This window comes from Lactuca serriola, chromosome 3 (assembly GCF_051521515.1).
Source record: "Lactuca serriola cultivar US96UC23 chromosome 3, Lser_US96UC23_V15, whole genome shotgun sequence".
NCBI lineage: Eukaryota > Viridiplantae > Streptophyta > Magnoliopsida > Asterales > Asteraceae > Lactuca > Lactuca serriola.
The window spans coordinates 25,156,568-25,179,130 of NC_136410.1; the positions used below are offsets into that span (position 1 = coordinate 25,156,568).

At 35.3% G+C, this 22,563-nt stretch overlaps 2 non-coding genes across 2 annotated transcripts; both read right to left on the minus strand.

Annotated features, from left to right (window-relative positions):
- Positions 1 to 19,706: 19,706 nt before the first annotated feature.
- On the minus strand, positions 19,707 to 19,780 carry TRNAI-AAU (transfer RNA isoleucine (anticodon AAU)). Its single transcript has one exon. It is a non-coding gene; the product is annotated as a tRNA-Ile (tRNA).
- A 78-nt stretch (positions 19,781 to 19,858) lies between these two features.
- TRNAM-CAU (transfer RNA methionine (anticodon CAU)) lies at positions 19,859 to 19,943 on the minus strand. Its single transcript is given in 2 exon segments — positions 19,859 to 19,894; positions 19,906 to 19,943. It is a non-coding gene; the product is annotated as a tRNA-Met (tRNA).
- Positions 19,944 to 22,563: the final 2,620 nt, after the last annotated feature.

The window sequence follows — 22,563 nt, forward strand, 5'->3', positions numbered from 1 at the left end:
AACGCCCTACGTTCCCTAAAGGAACGCCCTGCATTCTTCGACCAGAACCATCCCATTGTCCATCAGAGGAAAATACGTAAGTGCTGACCTCACAAGGGGAACGCAGCTAAAGGAACGCCCTGTGTTAGTGAGTGCCCCCAGCACTATAAAAAGGAGGCTAGGGCTTCAAGTTTTGTTGCTTCTCTCTCAACTCCTTCACCCTTAAACGCCTCTCTAGCCCCTCTAAGCTACCTTAAAGCCCCGGTATTACCACTAGCTCACGACGCAAGTCCCGATGCCCCCGAGATTCCTGAGAAATCGACTTTCTCCAGTCGAAGTACTGCTTGAGTTTAGTCTCGCCTTCTTCAAGCTATCACTTCTACCAAGTGAGATCATACCCCTATCACTACGTTTTTAAATTCTTTTAGGGGGGGGGGGGGGAATACAAGTAAACACATGACTAAAATCGTGTGAAACACAATTCTCTTGCTGTACTTTTCATGCTATGGTTATAACTATCATAGGAAGTGATTAACATACAAAACATCTCACAATGCAACTTTACTCTATTAAGATACATTATGTTTTATAAATAGAAGTATGTTTTATTTGTAAACATGCATATTACATCAAATCGAGGGTAACCATTCCAACTATAACACTATGTATTTTACAAGTAAATACAACTCATTATTATGCCTTTGTTCATACTATAGAAAGGGTAATCATTTCAGACAAAAGCACATTTTCATGAATACGTGACTTAATTGAGAATCCGTGAGTCATTCATCTTCATTATACCTATCAAGGTACCGCTAGAAAGCCCTGTTTTATAACTAGAGTCTCCTGTCCGAAGAACGTGATAAGTGTGTATAGATCTATACGGGACTGATGATCCCGCACCCTGACTGTTAGCTACAGTCCTCGGGGTGACAAGTGTCATATCATTTCGACGCCTGAAGAACGTCGCTCAGGAAAACCCATCATAGTACGGTTATGAAAACTCACTATATAGACAATTATTATGGTATTATGTTTTCATGGGAAAAGTGATATTACAGTTATTATCATATACAAATACAAGCTTCTTATAGTTTTGTTTTATAATAAGACTATACATCATTATTTTAAGCATGGCATATTTTCTTACAAGTTACGGTCTTGGACATTTAAGACTGCTCCTCACTTTTAGGAAAATATAGGATTTTCCTAGTTCAAATACATACAATTTATACAACAATCATTCATACTTATCTCATACACTCATAAGAAAATATCAGATTTTCTGGAAAACAAACGTGAACTTTTGAATGACATCCATTTTCTCAAAACACTACTTATGAACTCACCAACTTTACTGTTGACACTTTTTCTTTGAAATAACTTGTATTCTCAGGAAAACGCTAAACCAAGTAGCAACTACTTTTGAAGACTAATGCACTGGCGTTAGTAACATATTTTGGACCACCATATTGTATTTGATATTCAAACATGTAACATATATAATCATGTAAACTTTTCAAATATATTTATATTATGGTGGTGTGTACTTTCTTTACTATTCAATTGTTAGGATACTTTACATGACGTCCTCCTCCCCTGAACGTTTATGCCGTTTAGGTTTGGGGGCGTGACAATTTTGTTGTATGACCTTTTTCTTATTGCACCTCGTGCAAATAATCTCTTTGCATTCCCCATGATGATGGAAGTTGAATTTGTTACATTTGGGGAGATCTCCTGAGTACTGCTTAGGAGCATTTGGCATGGATGAGGCTGGAGCATGTGGTGTGGATGAGACTTGAGTAGTAGCAACATGTACTGTCACGGTTTGTTGTTTCTTCGATGACTTGGAGTCTTGTCGCCTCTTCAGCTTGTTGTTCTTACCCTTCTTGTTATCACTTCCCCTCTTGCCTTCGATGTCTCCTACTTTGTCCCCCTTCTTGTTGTTATGGTCATACAGTTTCTTGGCCAGTCTCTTGGCACTATCAAAGGTTTCTGGATTCGCTACTATCACGTTTCCTTGGATTGGGGAGGTTAATCCCCAGATGAACCTTTCGATCTTCTTTCCCTCAAAACTAATCATTTCTGGACACAATAGAGACAATTCACTACACTTGGATATATAGGCATCGATGTCGGAGTTTCGAACTGTGAGATTCCATAGTTCTTGCTCCATCTTCTGGACTTCTCCACGTGGGCAATATTCGGCCATCAAAATTTCTTTCAACTCCACCCATGGCATAGCATTGGCCATGGGGAGTGTCATGGCCTCCACATGTCCATTCCACCAGGAAAGAGCTTGTTCAACAAATGTACAGGCTGCAAACTTGACCTTGCACTCTTCAGGACATCCGCATATTTCAAAGACTGATTCAACCTTCTCGATCCATCTTTTTCAGGGTTATTACTCCTCCCATTCCGTTAAAGGTTCGCGGTTTGGCGTTGGTGAAGTCTTTGTAAGTACAGGCCTTGGTAGGTCCTTGATTCATTCCTATAGTATTTTAATTATCTTTAAGTTTGATTTAATATCCTCCTTTTTGGAATTTAAAAGGGTAAGCTTTCGGTTCATTGCTCATCACAATTATTCCTGGACATCCAAAAGAAAGTCCTATCTACCACATCATCAAAAAGTAAAAATTTCCTAGGCAATGCCGATCCATAAATAGTGGAATTACGAAAATTCCATAAACGGCACAAAGTGGTCAAAACCACAACATTAAAAGCTTTTCGTTGTCCACCTCCCAACGCAATAGAGTCCGATTAAGAAAGAATGGACACAATGGATAGAGGAGTCTGAATACCCCCACAAAATTGCAACACGGGCTCATTGTTGGTTCTATATGCTCAAAAATGATCATAAAACGATATTGCTAATAACATATGATCTTATAGGGTCACACCAATAACAAGTAGACACTAGAATTAATATTTAAGTATATGAGTTTGATTCATATTAAAATATTAGAACTCTTGGAATTATTATTTGATAATAATAATAATAATAATAATAATAATAATAATAATAATAATAATAAAAACATGATTCATAAGTGTATGAAATATTATAAGTTTGGTACTCATATCATTTAAATATTAAATGATTTAGTTTTTTATGATATTTATTTATTTAATTTAAAGAGTTAGATTAAATAAATAAAACTAAAAAATATATGTATACATATTTGAAAGTCTTTATAAAATATTGTATCACCTAGTTTTGAAAGTATTTCGCTACTCGGGGCTGCGGCCAAATTATCATTTCCATAGGGTTTAGGGCCTTGGGAAAGGAAGGATTTGGCCCAGTTCGGAGGTGGGGGTCATGGAATGAGTGACCCAAGTATTCGTTTGTGTCTTCGGAAGCCAAGGGTATGATTGTAAACGGATGTCTCGGTCTTTTATGGATTTTGGGTTTAATCCGAGAAGGTTTAAGGATTGGGAGAGTTGTTAGGAGCGTAGGGATTCTTTCTACCTTTTCGTGGATATAAGGTTCGTTGGAAACAGACCTCGGATGAGGAAGATATGACACTTTGAAGTTACTGACAATTTTGGTCCCTGATGGAGATAAGTGGCAGATCAGTCCCACACATGCAAGTAATGCATGCGCGTGTTTGGCTGGGTACGCCCAGCGTAAGCTGGGTTACACCCAAAGTAGAAGGCTACATGGTCGTGCGTGGTTTGTGAGTACGCCTGGCGTACAAATAGGTACACGGGGCGAACTCCATTCAGACTAAAACCCTAAATTTTAGGGTATGACACTATATAAGGAACATTATGCCTCAAATATTGTTGGGTGTGTCAAACCCAACAAATAAAGGGGCACAAATGACTCCAAAAACATTACTACTTTGCACTAAAAAGGTAATACAAGGTAAGTAGGGTCGATCCACAGAGACACGAAACAAATGTTTATACCCTTTTTGTGTAAGGTACAAATATGATCACAAAAAAGGGGGTTTTAAATGCAATGATTCAAATAAAGAACTTAATTAATATGTAAGCAAATGATTAAGTGAAATAAATTCAAGATTTGTAAGTACTCCACCTCTATGTAAGACAAATTAGCAATGTGATTCCATGGATGAAATGATATTTGTTCAATTCTATCTAAGTTGGTACTTGGAAATGCTAACAAGCTCTAGCACTTCCACATTGATTAACCAAAATAAGCTCTTTGATTAATCCTAACCTTACCAATCTAATCTAAACAAGCTCTTAGAATTAGGTTGAAAGATTACATTAAACTTTATGTGAATGTTCCCAACAACACTCAATACTCCTCATAAGCTCGAGAGCATAAGAATGTGTGAATAAGATTTACACTAAATTCATTCAATAGAAATCAGTTTAGTGCTTGTTACCTAATCCAATTTACAAAACAATTACGGATTTTGCAATTAGATAACTTGAATGATCTAACCCTAATTCAAATGGCCAATAAGAATCACGATTAGAATCAAACATTCAATTGAAACAAAATCAAATTCACTAGATAGAAAATTGAAAGCAAATATCAAGTCATATGATTGAAATCACAACTAGAAGTCAAGACATAAAGTTGGATAATCTAGGGTTCTAGCCACTCATGACTAGAACAAGATCACAAATCTAGAAAATGAAATTAAAGTTCTTACAAAATGAAATCAAATGTTCCCAAGTGTTTTCAAGCAACAATTTCCTTCAAAATGCTCCCCAAAACCGCCTATAGAACTCACAAAATCGACCCCGCTTTTTCTGGAACAAGTTGCTCCTTTTTAGAAAGAAGAAAAACTGTTTTAAACCCATGACCACGTTTACACGGCCGTGTAAACATTTACATGACCGTATAAATGCAAAAAGTACACTGTGAAAATTGGCCAGGCTTTCAAAGTACAATGCTCGAGAGACTTTGTTTACACGGCCCGTGTAAACATTTACACGTCTATGTAAACCTCTAAAAAGCCAAAATCTTCATTTCTTTGATATCTTCCTCCTCGATGCTCCACAAGTCCCGAAACTTCATCCAAATCTCTTATTCATCACCTCAACTAAGATCCTACCTTCAAAAGTTCCTGAAATATCACAAAAGTGTGTGAATGGAATTGCATCATGAAAAATCCAAAAAAAAAAATGCAAAATGCATGAGTTTAAACCTAAATGCAATGCACTTTTATGGAGTAAAACTACAAAATGGGTGCATGAAATGCACCTAACAACTCTCCCCAAGCTTGAACCTTTCTTGTCCTCAAGAAAGATCAAGAAAATTTTAAACTAGAGAAAATAAAATAAAATAAAAGAGAAGAAAAGAAAATCAAAGTCAAAACTTTTGAAACTTAATGCAAGAAATCAAAACAAACATGAAAAAGATCCAACCCAATTAACCCTGTTAATGTACCATAGTTAAGAATATACCTTTCGTGCCTTGAGTCAACTTGGTTTTAGTCTAAAATAATATATAACAATAGAAATAAGACTTTAGCTACTCCCTAATGCAACTCAACAGAATCAAAGATCACAACACTTGTTCCCTCTCAATATCATTAAGTCAATTCATGGAACAAATTATGGTCTTACTCTCGTGAAATTATATGAGACAAAAAATGCTCAATCATCTTTGTTTTACAAAATATAAAAACGACCGACTCCAGCTATTTGTTGATTAACCACAATGTTTTTCTAAAAAAAATCTTCTAAAAATTCCCTAGTATTTACCTAGATTGGTTACAAATTTCAAACCACTTACACCATTCAAAGTAATTGACATTCAGTCCCACTGTCATAAGCTCAAATCCAAGTCCAAAGGAATCTTTTAGCAGCCAAGCATTTTTCGTAAACATATTATTCAATTAGACTATAAACATAAATATATACAAACTATCTAATTACATTTTCCTACAAATAAAGCTCATATCTTTCTTTGAAATCCATGTAACGGGCTTCCAACTAACGCATCCAGATCAAATGTCCTTAGTGTGCTAGATTTAAAAAAAATCCCTCGGGTTTACTTGCCCGAACCTCAAAGGCCACATATTAGCTTTATTTGGGTACCTATACATATCTATATTTTTTTTGTTATTATTAAGTTCATGACTTTCTATGGAACCCGTGTAGCAAATTTTCAACCCAATCAGTCCCAAACTATTCAGCTTTAGGCGATTAGGTGTAGAACACCCCTTAGAGTTACACATTCGAGTCCCAAAGGTCACAGATTAACTTAATAAATGTTATTTATTTATTTATTTATTTATTGAAACAAAGATAACACATAACCCTATTATTAATTTATTTGCTATACCTATTTCTTTATATTTTCGTCATTGACTTTTCTATTGTGGGACATCTCACAGTCTATTACCGTTAGGGGCTTCTAGACATTTTTCGGGGGACTGAAGTCAACATGCGATGACTTGTAAGTATAGTTAGAAACTATGTTCCCAAACAAGGTATATAAAAGGGAATGAGTAGAAAGGACTTTTTAGAGCGCTGGAAGGCTCGGAACATTGAAATTTTGTATTCTTTTTATGAATTTTTGAATTTGGCATTTTGAGTTCAATTGAGCATCTACTACTCATAAGACCAGTCATGCATCCCAAAGATTGACTCATACCAACTATTATGCTCCAATGTTGACAATCTTCTCACTTTCTGTTTCGCACAAGTAGCTTCGGGAGGTGTGTTCGTGTGCGATTAACTTGCTTTTAGATTTTCAATAAAAAGAGCAAGTCTAATCTCAAGGCATACAACTCACTTAGCAGCTCAATTGTTTTGAGAAGATTCGGTTGCTTGGGATTGGATCAATTTTTTTAAACAAATTAATGCAATGCAAAAAATTTAGATGCAAAATGAAAAGAATAATTAAAAAAATAGAAAGAAAATCTTTTTGGTTTTTTTTGAAAAATTTTCTATGCAGAAAAATGAAAAAGAAAAAGAAAAATAATGCAATATGTACAAACCTACATGCAACCTACATGCAACGGGATTTATGCATGGATGGATGCCCCTCCCCAAGCTTAAAATAAGCATCGTCCTTGATGCTTGGAGAGAGGCATAGCCGGCCTATTGAGAGCCGGATGGTGGAGGATGGTAGTTGGGTTGGGAATAGGTCCAAAATAGTCACAAATGCACACCAATAGAATTTTAAGTAAAATATGAACGATTAAAGATATGGAAAGAATTTACCGAATCGTTCTTGGAGCCTCACAATTGTGGTGTGAACCTCCTCTTCATCCTCCCCAAGCTATTCTTGAAGTATGTTTGGAGACGGAGATTCATTTTATAGGCATAAAAAAAATAAGTTAAAACCATTTGGGACATAAAAAAAAATTGAAATTTACCAAAGACTAAGAAGTTTTAATAGAAAGGACAAAAATAACCCTGGGTTTCCTCCCGGTTAGCCGCCCTTGTTTTAAGTCGCTGGCTCGACTTGGACCCTGAATGTGCTTTGTTTTAAGTAGGTGGGCCTTTCCAACACATCAACCTTCTCGCCAACTCCTTTAATGGGGCATTCACCATTTCTTTGGCTTTCTTTTTATGCACAAACCAAAAAGGACTTAAACCCTTAATATCGGAGGTTGTCCACTTGATCCTTCTTTGGTATTTATTAAGCAGGGTTATCAACTCCTTCTCTTCCTTCTTCAATAGTTTATTTGAGTTGATGACCGGTTGAGTGCTCTCCTTCTTGACATTTATTATCTTTAAAGGGTCTGGTTGAGTTTTTGCTCCCAAATCTTGCGCTTGTTCCACCGGTATGGTAGATTTTGATTTGGTTGTGGGTAATTCTACTTCTCTTCCATCAATTCCCATGTGCTTATCATCCTCGAACTTCAAAGTCTCCAACACCTCCTCATTTATGCAGCACTCCTTTGCAAGTTCTTTGGCTTTGTCCCTGTCTAATTTTTATGACAAGACTAACTCCATAAAATCATGGTTAGTCAAGTTTAAGCTCTTTTCAGCCAATGACTAGATCCTATTCACATAATTAACAGTCTGAACATCAGAAGATACCTTTTTTGCTTCGTGAACATTGAAATTGATAACTTCACCATCAAATTCCATACTTAAAGTTCCATTGTAGACATCAATTTTTGTTTTAGAATTTTTAAGAAAAGGTCTACCCAAAATTATGGAACATGAACTTGGAGAGTTATCATCTCTCATATCTAGAACATAAAAATCAGTCGTAAAACAAATTCATTGACTTGCACTAACACGTCCTCCAGTACACCTTTCGAGTGTATTAATGACCGGTCGGCAAGTTGGATGATTACACCGGTTTTGCTCAATGTTCCTACACCAATTGATTTAAAAATGGAATATGGTAGGACATTTATAGATGCACCTAGATCAAGCATGGCTCAAGGTACATAAAGATTCCCCAATTTGCATGGCACGGTTAAGACACCGGGATCCATGCACTTTGGGAGCATCCTTTTTTGCAAAACCGCAGATACATTCTCCCCAACTGTTATGAATTGATTTCCTTTTAATTTCTTTTTAGATACAAAAATATCCTTAAGAAAACTTGCATATCTAGGTACCTGCTTGATGGCCTCGAGGAGTGGGATGTTGATTTGAACCTTTTTGAACATTTGCATGATCTCACTCTCCTCCCGTTCTTTCTTCGTGCTCTTTAATCTTTCGGGAAATGGAGCGGGTGTGGCTTTAGATTCAGTGACGAAGGACTTCTTTTCGGTTGTTTCATCCTTCTCCTTCTCTTCTTTGATTTTCTCTTCGACCATTATTTATTCTTACTCTTGATCAACCGACACTTTTGGATCATTGTAGCTATTTCCGCCTCTCAATGTGATGGCACACACATTATGCCTTGGGTTCGTTTCAGTTTGGGCGGGCAACTTTCCTTGAGATTCTAGTTTGCTTACGGAAGTAGCAAGTTGTGAAACTTGTTGCTCTAAGTTCTTTATGCTTGCTTTTGTTTCTTGCTGGAAAGCTTGTGTACTAGTTGTCAAACTCTTCACTATGTCCTTTAAGGACATATTTGATGAACCCGCTTGTTGAGGAAGGTGTTATGGTTGCCTCGGCTGAAAGTTTTGTGCTAGGAAAGGTGTTCTTTGTTCGTATTGATGTGGTTGACTTAGTTGATAACTCCCTTGTTGATTTCCTCCCCAACCTTGATTTTTGTTCCATCTTTGATCACCCCATGGCTGTTAATATCCCCTTTGATTTTACCCAAAAAAGCCTCCCATGGCTTTTGCTTCTTCATAGTCCTCATCTTGAAGTTGAGGGGACATGTCAGTTGGATGCCCCACTTGAGTGCAAATACCGCAAGGGCGGGGTGTAGGTTGCACACCTTTGTCTTTTGCTAGCATCATTACCACTTTTGTAAGCTCGGACAATTGTGCTTCAATTTGAGGAGTTTGAACTTCCTTTACACCTCGGGGTGAATCCGTCTACCATTCTTCATCATGGATTGAATGCTTAGAATCTTCAGCCATGTTCTTGATTAAGTTGCAGATTTCAGTTGGAGTTTTGTCGGGTAAAGAACCGCCACTTAAGGCATTAAGAAGCCTTCTTTCCATTGAAGTCATGCCTTCAATGAAGTATTAGAGGAGTTGGTACTCGGTAATTCCATGCTTGGGATAACGGGCACAAAGTTTCTTGAACCTTTCCCAATATATGTGAAAAGCTTCTCTCTTATGTTGCTTAATTCCAATGATTTCCCTCCGTAGGGATGAAACTTTCATCTCGGGAAAGTATTTATCCAAAAATAACCTCGCAAGATCTACCCAAGTAGTTACCGTCCCCGGTGGGAGGTCATAGAGCCAGTCTTTAGCTGCATCATGCACTGCGAAGGGGAAGGCCCTAAGCTTGATTTGATCCTCAGCAAGTACTGGCACCAGAAGGAGTACACTAAGCGTATGAGTTGAGTACGCCCCGCGGACTCAACAAATGGACTCTTCAGCTTAACGTTTACCAAATTGGGCCATGCTTTGGAATTTTAGGGTTGGGCCTTGTTGGTCCATTAGACTTCTGATTTTGGGCTTTTGCTAGTATATTAGGCTCTCTTGGATTTAGGATCATGATGGGTTTTGGGCCTAATTTGGAAGATTGGGCTATATTGAGCTTCGGGTTGTCATTTAGGTATGTAGGCCTTTTGAGTAGTTGGGTTGGGGCTTGGTTTGGGCCAAGTAAGAAAAAGGGTAAAATGGTTGTTTACCCTGGATATGGGTCAAGTAGCTTAGATTCTTTATTATGGGTCGAGATCCAATTATTAATTAGATATTATTTAATGATGTTAGCACGGGGATTTTCTGAACCTACAGATCGAGATTCATTTTAGTGTTTCAGCAGCTAGAGGTGAGTTTCCTCACTATGTTTAGCAGGTCGAAGGCACCAATTTTGGCCCATGGTTGTTATGTTTAGGATGCTAGATGTCTACATGACTCTTTCATATGTTATGTGTGTATATGTTTACCAAGCAGGACCTGATGACCATTCTGTATGTTATTTATCTTTGTGATTATTGCATGTGTTATGCTTTTATATCTTTATATGCTTATATGTATATCAGGCGAGGCCCGATAACTGACAAATCTGTATACCGAGCGAGGTTCGATGTCGGGCGGGGCTGATTATATGTTTATTATGTATAGTATGTGGTATTTTGGGGAACTCACTAAGCTTTGTGCTTGTAGTTTTTAATTTATGTTTAAGGTACTACTGGTTCGAAGGGGAAGAGCCCGAAATGATTGTAGTGCACACACCACATCATTCCACACTTTTATATTACTTTGATGTACTTGGATGTTATCTATTCACTTTGATTCACCATGGTTTTTATGATGTTGTTTGGATAATGGTTTTAATTAATTTAAAAGTCAAAATTTTTAGTCTTAATTTTTGGGACGTTTCAGATGTGGATAAGATATTATCAATAACTCTGAACATTGGTTGCCTTTATATGACTTACAATTGCCATGGACTCCCCTAGTTGTGTAATCAACCATATACTAAAACGGTTTATCATGTAGGGTGATTCTTCCAGATAATTGTTGACATCTGATTCACAAGAATCATTTAGGCGGGGTAGAATGTCTTAAGGACAATTATGTCAGATTTTATATACCTATATTATCTGTTAATGGTTGTTTTGAAGGAATGATACTATGAATTATTATCATTAAATTATTATGGGTTTGAAAATCTTATGCATCTCACCAGGTTTCCTAAACCTGACCCACTCATTTTATGTGCATCATAGGTAGTGGATGTAAGGCGGCTGAAGCTTAGTTATGATGTTGAGTGAAATAAGAGATGAGCGTGTTATGGTATTTCAAGACCTTTATATATTTACTCTATAATGTATGTTTCAATATGAACGCTGACATCCTTGTAATTTAATATAAAGAAATAAATTTTGTTATCTCGATATGTTTTCTATAACTGGGAATTTCTGCATCTCAATTATTAAAGCGTAAATAAAAAGTTTTAATAGGTTCTGAAAATTTAGGGATGTTACATGCTCCTTACTTGATAGATCTTGATGTAGATATTGTGATTATTGAGGAATCTAGACTATCATAAATATAGTTTCAAGGAAAATGAAACCAGACTAAGACTTAGTGATATTCACATCTGGATCATATTAAAAGCAGAAGTGATAGGCGAAGTGCTGCCCAAATCACCAGTCATCCACCTAAGTCAAGTGAGTGCATAGTTACTTTCATGAACATGATTTTAATACAAGTATTTATTAAATGTATTAAATAACTGTCGAAAGTTATAGGAGAAATACATGCCTATATCCTGAAATGTGTGTTAGATGTATATTTGATGTATATGATATACAAACCATATATGGTTCTTTATGTGTTAAGATGCTTATATTATCACATGATAAAAATAGAAATAATATTATAAGAATATAAAAGTATATTAATACCCTAAACTTTGTGTTAAATATATACACTAGATTAAACTAGTGTTGACTAACAGAGTAGGTACTAGATGTCGATTTTAAGCATTATAGTCTTGCCTAGTGAAAAGATAAGACTTACAATGGATGCTTAGTTTGAGTTAAGATGAGGAGATGTTAGTCATACCCTAAGATTTAAAAGAGATGGTTAGGTTTAAGCTTGGGCATTGGGTAGTTTCACGTCAGGACGCTCGTGAGCTTGGAATGAAGAGTAGAACTCTATTTCTCGGATACTACTTATGTTGAGGTACCATTATGGGCCCGAAATACTTTTTTGCGTACAAAGTCTTTTTGAAAAGCTCTATGTCTCAGCTGCTACTTGTATCAGGGTATTATTATGTTTTGTGGTACGAGTCCTACTCATACCAGGGTACTATAATGTACCAGACGTACTATCATGTACAAAGTCCTTTTTGACACTATTACATGTTGAAATATGGGAGCATCGGGAGTACTATATAGTATTCCCCATACTTTTCTTCGATGAGCCTTGGAGTCATTGTTTCTTTTTACGAGGTGATCAGACAAGCTTTGTGTGTCATTGTTTCCATATACGAAGTATTGATGGTATGTAACGGAGTATGATAAAGTATTCCTTTGGATGGCCATAAATGGTGGGTCCAGATCTAGAAACTATAACAATATGTATGGTCATATCTTAGAGTAGGATGACAACACTTGACTGTTCTAGATGGTCATGTGAATTATGTTGCTAACGTAGGCTCATTACCCAAAAACGTAGATGAAATGGAAACTATATTCATAAAATACTATGATGGCTCGAGTGCCTTTCTGACATACATCAACCTAAATATAGTATACTGTTTGGAAATCCCACTTTAAACACATCATTAAATCTAGCCTAGACATCACCCCCATAAGTAGATCAATCAATATTATGACATGAAATTACTAATAAATCTTATTTATACATTCATAATAACGACTATGAATATAAATATAAGTTACACTTGAATTTAAGATAATTGCAACTTAATTTACAGAGATTTTCTAGCAAAAAGTCAAAAATTGCACTGGCAGTACTCCGACCCAAAAGCTTTTATCTATCGGCCTCTCAAAGACCTCAAAGACTAGCCAAAATATACTAATTACTAGAAATTTTGAAGAGAATGGGAGTTGTGGTGTACAGAAATGAGGGGCTTGCAATAACTATATATAGCGGAATTTGTCAGGCGCTATGCACATTTACAAGGGCTCGCCACATATCCCTGCTATGTTGCTCCTCCTGTTTAGTGACATGTGTCAAGCTCTCTGTGGTCCATATCACTGTTTCTAGAAGCGCTTGTGTGCAGTGCCCAAAGCCACATGCGCATGGATTTTTCAGATTTTCAAAAAATCATATCTTCTTCTTATATCCACATGTAGCTATCAATGAGTACTACAACTTTCCTTTAGACTTCGTTGGCTAATTCTCATTGTATTTTTAAAGTTATATTTTTCACAGGTTTAGACTGTTAAAGTGCATATAAAAATCATAACTCTCTCATACAACCTCCATTCTCGACAATGTTTATAATGATAGATTCTTATTTACGAGATCTTCGATTCTCGTTTAGATCGTTTTGCCTAACAATTGACCGATCAGAAATTTGATTTTTGTGTCGCACACTGCCATGCTAAAACTTCGAAAAATCATAACTTCCTCATATGAAGTCATATTTAGGTGTTGTTTATATGCACACTCTTTTTTATTATTATTACAACTTTCATTTAGATTACTTAGGCTAATAATCAATCTTTCTCCGATTCACTATTTACGACACGCATAGATGTGTCGGTTTGATCGTGAAGCTTCGAAGAAACATATCTTCTTCATATAAAGTTGGATTTAGGCATATTTTATATCTATAAAATCCTCATTACATCTACTATACCTTTAATCAAGATCATTTATCCTAAATAATCTTCTACCAAAAATGTAAATTTATCGCTCATCGGTAAATTCACAAAAAAAAACTTATCTTATACAGTCTGCAATGCGCACGACTAACGATTATCGTATTTGAGGATTTTAATTTTACTATTATTCTTTAATCATATAGCCCTATATTATAGGCATTACACAAAATGTATTTGTTTTCAAGATTAAATGGTTAAAGAAGCTAAGTATCGGTTTTAGGGATGAGGCGTGGCGTGCTCCTTAACAATCGTGGCGAGCCTGGGTGCTTGTCAGGCATGAAACGCCTTAGATGGCACCAAAACCTAATTTTTTTGGCCTTAAGACCTATTTAATGGCACTAACTTCTAGGGTTGCTTCCTTTCTCCTCCTCTTACGTCCCAAACCTCTAATACACGAAAACCTAACCTATATTGTTGGATTTTGGAGGCTTAGTGTCTCTTGGTGTGTTGATTGGAGATGAAGGTCGTGGTTTTGGTGCAAGTGAAGAAAGATCCAACCAAGTTCCTGCTCTCTCATTATCTCATGGACCTTGGAAGGTATATAGTTTCTACTTTTATGTGTTTCAATAATGGATTTAGGATGTGGAATGATCTTAGAACTTTTTAGTCAAGTTTGGTTCCCTTTTTGCTTGGAGTTTGGAAAACTCCGGGCTTATAAGTGGTTTTTGTTCACTTTTGGACTCAATGGAAGAAAAAAGAGTGACCTTAAGCTTTCTTGTGCCATGTATGGAGTTAGTGGTATTTTGACTACTTTTTTAGACCAAGGTTTGGGGTTGACTTGTTGGAAGCATGGAAAGAGATAATGTTAGAAACTTTATCCATTATGATGTGTATAAGATACGTTCTGGAAAGTTTTAGCTCTTGGCTGAAAGGATTAATAGCTTTTGGAAGGAAGTTGTTAAGTCATAGAGGGTAACGTGTCATTTGGAGGTCTTGACATGCCTCTAGAAACCTTTCACGAGTATTTTGTCATGTTGTGGGGCATGGAGCTCTTGGTCTATTCACGATGCTCCCCATTGACTTTGACTGTTGATTTTTTTGACTAGTTTGGCTTTTGGTCAAATTTGGAATAATTGAACTATAGATTGAGGTTTGACTTTTAATTGTTATTTAAGTGGTTCCTGAGACCAATTCTTACGAGCATGAGAATGTATTTGTGATTCTTCAACTTTACGGGTTCATGTGAGTTTTCTCACTATACTTCGTATGACAGAAGATGTCTGTTGTATGAAAGGATGTAGGTACCATTAGTGTATGTTTCAAGTAGAATAAATTAGTCTTTTGTATGTATGTTTATTGCTTAATTATATCGTGCATTTATATATAATGTGTAAGGGGTTGATGACAGAACGACGATAGGATACGAGTCTAGATACCCAAATAGGTTGCGAGTCAACTGTCGATTATGTTTGATGGTTTATGACGGAACGACGATAGACTAGGAGTCTAGATATCCAAAGTCGTTGACCGAACGACGATAAGCTGCAAGTCACCTGCTGATGACAGAACAATGGTAGATTGCGAGCCATTTGTTTGTACACATTATATGTGTATTGGAGTATGTGGTATCTTAGTGAAACCAATAAGATTTGTTCTTATAGTTGTTGATTAAATATTTTTAGGTAGTTTTGCTGTTAGAGGGAAGGACCCAACTTGATTGTATCTAGGGATGAGCATATGGACCGGGGAACCGGCCGGAACCAGAACCGGCACCGGAACCGGAACCCGATGGAACCGGTCGGGCCGGGACCGGGACGTTATTTTTGTGGATTTTTGGAACCAGGAATCGATATAACCGGAACCGGTAGAACCGGCAAAAACCGGTAGAACCGGTAAAAACCGGAACCGTATGATGCTATTTTTCGATGACCGTTTCCAACATTTAAAGACAAGACAAGAACCGGTAGGAACCGGGAACCGGTGGAACCGGAACAGGTAGAACCGTCGGGCCGGTTCGGTTCTTGATTTTGGCCGAAGCCGGTTCCCGGTTCCGGTCCGGTTCGGGCCGGTTCCGGCCGGTTCGGTCCTTTTGCTCATCCCTAATTGTATCGCATGCACATCTCTGCTGATATATATGATTTAGACTTTTGTTGTTTTTATGAAGATTCTGATACAATTTTATGATATGGTTTTGTGGTGATGAAATAATTTGATACCTTGGTTTTTATGAAAAGTCATTTTGGCTATTATACTCTTTATTTTAAAAGAAATTTTTAGTTTGAAATTCATTGATATTACACTTAAAGAATTAAAAGGATTGAGAAGTCATCTCCAATAAGTTAGCATAAAAAGACGAGATTAGGGAATTATAAGAAAATAACAACAATTTCCAAAACCTTAATCGTCTCCCTAACCCCATAAAATTTTCTCTCCCTTTTCTCATTCCTTGATTTTAATTTGTGCAAAAACCAAATGCGATAAGAGACATGTTGTAACATAATTACTTTCAAAACAGTCCATAATTACTTTCAAAACAGTCCTTGTTGTAACATATATATATATATATATATATATATATATATATATATATATATATATATATATATATATAGAGAGAGAGAGAGAGAGAGAGAGAGAGAGAGAGAGATAAGAGACATGTTGCGCCGACACATGACAGTACTAACACTCGACTTCGATACCATGTTTAAGATATGGGGAGTCCTTGATTTTGTACTATTTATAAGGGTTCTTTTGGATACTAATCATGCACTCCCTCTTTAACCTTTGGTTAGTCAGGTAACCAAGGAAAACACATGGTGTGACATGTGGGTGTAATGATATGCACATATCACAAGCATCCAAAAATAAGTAGATGGGAGTAAGATGAGATTTGACCTAATAAGTTGATGGAAGGTGTGGATAAATGAAGTGTGCTAGTAATATTATATTTATGGTACAAAGCATACATTCTGGTAATGTGATTTGACATATATATATATATATATATATATATATATATATATATATATATATATATATATATATATATATATATATATATATATATATATATATATATATATAATCTGAGATCTAGGAGCCATCTAAGTTGTCTTGTATGGACCTATCATAGACACAATATTCTCCGATGGTGATCTCCTAGCATCAAGGGTATCTTCCTTAATCTTTGTATGCGTATTACACCTAATAAAAATGATGTTTAATTGGATCATGGTTTGAGATTGATCATAAAATTTCAATATGTTATTTTTTTCGTTATTTATATTTTTATTTGTGTGTTTGTACATGAATATGCAACAATGGTATTAGAGCCACTTTTAGATAATTTTATCACTTATAGTTATTGTACTTTGATTTTTGTTCTTGAATATTCAAGATCATGAAGAACGGTCAAAGTATACCGATTGTTACATTTTATTTTGACAATACTAGTTTGCAAACAAATATTTTTTAGAATTTTTTTTGTCTTGTTAAGTTGCATGCATAATTTAATAAAATAGACCATTAAAATGATCATCAGGTTGAATGTATTGCTTAAGTCCAAAATTAGATGTATTGATGTTCTTTATTGTTTATGATTGTAAAAATATTTGTAGATCATTTGGGTTGTAAAATTAGTTTTATACATTGTAAGCTTGTTTTGTAATCGTAAACTAACATCTACAACAAAACGCTAATGTACTTGGCCAAGCAAAACAACAACCAAGGCATAGTTGGTTAGCCACAAGAGTTTTAGATCAAGAGCCAACTTGACATTAGACTTAATGGGGTGTTGGGTAATACATGGCCTAATGTGAACCAAGATCGATGATGGGTTTCCAACCTTAACCCAACAGCTATCTCTCGGCATAGTGTGATATGACAAGCATAAACACTTTTACACTTTGTTTTTATGAATATAAAGTTAAATAATGAAAATTTTTAATATTATTGGTATAGTGCCTTAAGAATCATTTTCAGACATAAGAATAAACCATATCTATAGTTAAACCACTTCCTAATCCACCTCCTGAAAAAGTACCCGATCATGGACATCATGCATGGTGCAAGAAAGTTGATGAACAACATAAAGTTGTTGCTTTTTATTATCTTCTATATGAGATTATAAATATAGGAAGAAGTATTGGATATGATCCCCTACTTTGTCATCAAACAATTACAGAAAAATTCCACAAGTTTTTTAAAATAAAATCTTAGATTAAGTTGGAGAACTCCAAGCTAGAGCTACATGTGATGAAAGTTATAGAACGAGAGGCTCTTGCAACCAAGGGAAAGTGGTTGCATTCCGGTGAAGGCATCAAGGAAATTACATGCGACATAAGAAATAGAAAAAGTTAACCATATAAGAATGTTGACTAATTCTAGATATCTCCTTGAGCTAAAAGACAATGGAGCTGGAGCATCCAACATGTCAAGTATATTATATATATTTTTTTCAAATTCTCTCTCTCTCTCTCTCTCTCTCTCTCTCTCTCTCTCTCTCTATATATATATATATATATATATATATATATATATATATATATATATATATATATATATTCAAATTCTTGAGTGTTTGACACATGTTGTGTTATTCATGTTTGTTGGTGATTTTAGTGTCACCATGTCATTTTATGTAATTGGAATTAACATGTAAGTTAAGTGGCTTCATAATTTGTACTCTAATATATGTATTGGTTTGTGCAGAGTGCACGCATGTATAAGATCGAATTAAAAGCCGGTTCGACGACAAGTTGGGGGGTCCGAGGGCAGCGCCCCTTTGGCGGGGCCTATGGAATTTTTTCGTAGCTAAATCGAAGTTTTCTTGTAGTGAACGCCCCTAACGGGGTCCAAAGGGCAGAGCCATTGGCTGGGAACATAGTGGGAAAAACGAATTCTTGATGATGATTATGGTAAAACTGACGAAATTCGTCAGTTTTGAAAACCCTAAATCCTCATTAAAATTCGGATTACCCTGACTTGCTTCTAAAGCAACCCATGACGGCCAATCCAAAGAGGCAAACTCTAATCTCATTTATTATATAAACGGCTATTCTTTTTGAGAAGAGAGAGACATAAATTATTAGTTTTCTTCTTCTTCAGACGAACATAGAATCCTTCTAGCAATTTGACTTACGATTTTTGTGCCTAGAATCGTAAGTGTCATCTTGGATTATCCTAGGCTGAATTTCTTGAAATCCAGACATAAAGTAGAAATATCAGTTCGGAAAATGTTCACACGATCCAAGGAGTATCTCCAACATAAACCCTAATTCCTCCTAACAACATTTGTTACAATGTGCATGGATTTAGAGAAAAACATGAATCTAAAACGAGGCTATTAATTGAACTTGTTCATTGGAAACAATACATGGGCACCCGTTGAGGTCATCAAAAGCTATGAGATAAATGGTCTCATTCATACACTACATGATTGTCATTATGCTCCTGGTGTATGAATTGTTTCAGTTTCGCTTTTAAGATGCACTAGTTATAAACCTATGTTTTCTAATATTGATATTTTAGTTCATAAAAACAAAAACAAGAGAAAAAGCGGTCGGTCTGTTCTTAGCCAAAACAAACCGATAAAGTAAAACTATCAAAAATGCTACATGATGGGTCCATGTGGTTTTATTCCTTGTTGACAATTATGATTTAACCCATGATTAGGTTTTTCTTATTATTCTTTATTCTTTTTTAGTTTTAATAGAATCCTTTATTAATAAAAACAAACACCTAACCCTATTCCACCATCTTCCTAATCCACTCACCCACTAACCTTAAAACTCATTCTTCATCTTTCTTTTCTTAAAAAAACAGCTACCACACCTTCATCCACTCTTCCGAGTAAACAAATATCGCCCATAAAATGTTGGGCTCTTGGTTATATAGGCCTGGGGATAAAATAGTGAAAACAGTTTCAAAAAAGATTAATTCTGAACAAATTTATAAAAATTGGCCCATGCAGGTTTCGAACCTGCGACCTTCGCGTTATTAGCACGACGCTCTAACCAACTGAGCTAATAGGCCGATTTGTCTACTGCCTTATTAACTTATTACATGTCTTGTAGTTAAGGATAAACGAAAAAAAACAAAATAAAAAAACAATGGGGTGAGAGAGGCTCGAACTCTCGACCTCAGGATCACTCAGTAGCTATGAGACCTACGCGCTAGCCAACTGCGCCACCACCCCTTTGTGTTTTTGTATTATTTCTAAATTTATAAGTTACGTAAATTAAACTGGTTTAAACCATTTGTACACGTTCATTAGATAATTTCCAATACTCAAATGGTAAATAAATATGTTACTAAATTTTGTGTGGCGAAACGTAATCCAAGAATCACAAACCAAAATTAGATACAAAAAAATGGTGTCGTCAATTACAAATGCTTATCTAAATTCATTTGGTTAGGAACTTACCCTTTCATATTCTTCATCTTTCCCATCTTCCAATATTCATCCATCATCATCATCATCATCATCTACCAACAACAACAATCTTGATTCTTGAAACAACAAATGTACAAAACAACACATCTCTTTTCACCCTTCTTCTCATATTTCCATATCTTCCCTCCCAAACACCCCAAAAGATTTGTCCATAAAACCATAGAATCATGATCAATCTTATATGTCTCGGTTGTCAAAGCGTTCCAAGAACCATTTCATACAATGATGTTACAGAAGGATGTGGGGTTGAAAAAGACCCTCGTCGCCCTGGTTCATCAAAGTTGGTTCGTGGATCATCAAAGAAAATAAAGAATGATCAAATTGCAAATCAAGTTTTGCGCAAAGAAAGAAGCTCTAAACGAAAGGAGATTAAGAAACCGAGGTTAATGAGAAGCTGTGGGATGAGAAGGGATTGGAGTTTGGAAGATACAAGACGAATGATGAATACTACGTGAAAAGAAAGAGAGAAAAAAGAAGTATTTGAAAATGGTATAAAATCTATGTGTAAATATGTTTTATTGTTTTTGTAATGGTGAAAATGATTGATTAGAACCAAAAGTTTCGTCATGTGTATGTATATATTTATTAAATTAATGTATGTCTTATTGATTTTTTTTTGTCCTGCGTATGTCTTGTTGGCTGTGTAAAATTACGCATTGAAACCATTATTAACATAATTAATAATTGATCAAGTGTTAGCCATAGTGTCATTACGCATGAACAATGACAAAGGTCGTGTGTAAATGATGAATAAGCTTCATGATTAGTTTTATATTTTTATTGGGCTCTTCTTAACCGGGTCATATTTTTCCACTAATCAATTTTTCTATCATGATTTTTAAGTTGATGTTGTATGTTGGATAGAATGGAATAAAGTAAAATGGTATAATTATTAGTTAGCATTTCATTATAACCAGTAAAAAGGCTCATGCGTTGCACGGGTCAGATTTTTTTGTTGTTTCACTGTCTCATTGATTTCTTTGGTGGGTCAAGTATACGAATACTAAAACGGATGAAATAAAAGTTCATTGCCCTTTGATATAGATCCATATTAGTTAACTGTAACCTAAAAAATAAAGTACATTGCCCTTCATTAAAAAAACACACAATATGCCAACAAAAATGATGTCTAGTTAAAAATTAACAAATATGGTTTCATTGTTGAGATCGACATATTCCACTTCAGATGAGATGTGATTTATTTGTTGCTATGAAAACTTTGTTGTTGAAAGCCAATTATTAGTTATTATGCTGGATGAAAAATACTTACTTTTTGCTATTCCAGAAGACATTGATAAATATTTTGTTGTACTTAATTGCAATTGGACTCAAGTTCAAATGCACCCTATCATATACAAATCACCAATTACCAATAGCTCAATATATAACACAATCCAACTTTTGGAAACTATTATAAAAGAGTAAAATACATTTAATTTCAAATCCAAAAAAAAAAGACTATATTTTTTTTTTAAAATTATTAAAGCAAATTGCTATAAAGGACAAAACACCAACTTAATGATTATTTGAATAAAATTTATCCCATTTTAATGAAACTACAATGCCAAATCATGGCAGATTTTTCAAAAATAATTTTTCTTTTTGGTCCATCTAATATTTGCATACTTAAATAACAATATTTTAAAAGTACAATGTTATAACTAACTACAAATTCTTTCCAGAACTCAAATAAGGTCAGATCATGTACAAATTTTTGCTTATTTACAGCTGCTATAATTTGGTTAACAACATGAAATTTTGATGAATTTGGGGGTTTTCACCACTACTTTCCTTTCTTTATTGTATCCCTGCAGTTTAATTTTATCCGTAATTATCATAAGTTGTTTTTAGACAATACAATGAAAATATGGTATACGCAAACTGATGTTGATCATCGATGCTATCATTCATCGTAAATCCTATTAGCAATATTTTCTGCTAGAGAAATTAAATATTCTTTTACATTTTATTCCTACTTATCTTCCTACCATATCAAATGTTGACATGAAATTGATTTAATTTTAGTCCACTTGTCACCATTTAATGTGGGTAGGAGGATAGTAGGAATAAAATGTAGGAGGATTTTGAATTTCTCTTTTTGCTATGAGGTCACAGATCATCAAAATTTGAATCATTAACCAACCGAAATGAAAATGATCAAGTCATCGATTTCATTTTTACCTCAATTTTTTGGTGGAGAATAAGGTAGCGCCAAGTCTGGCTCCACCGCGATCCTCCATCGATTGACGAACATGATTAGAGAGACCACCGATCAGCAAAACAAGGTCCTAGTTGCACCTCTTAACGGATTTTAACAGCTTCTTCCACGATTGACAGCAATCTAGTTGCCATCTCATGCGCC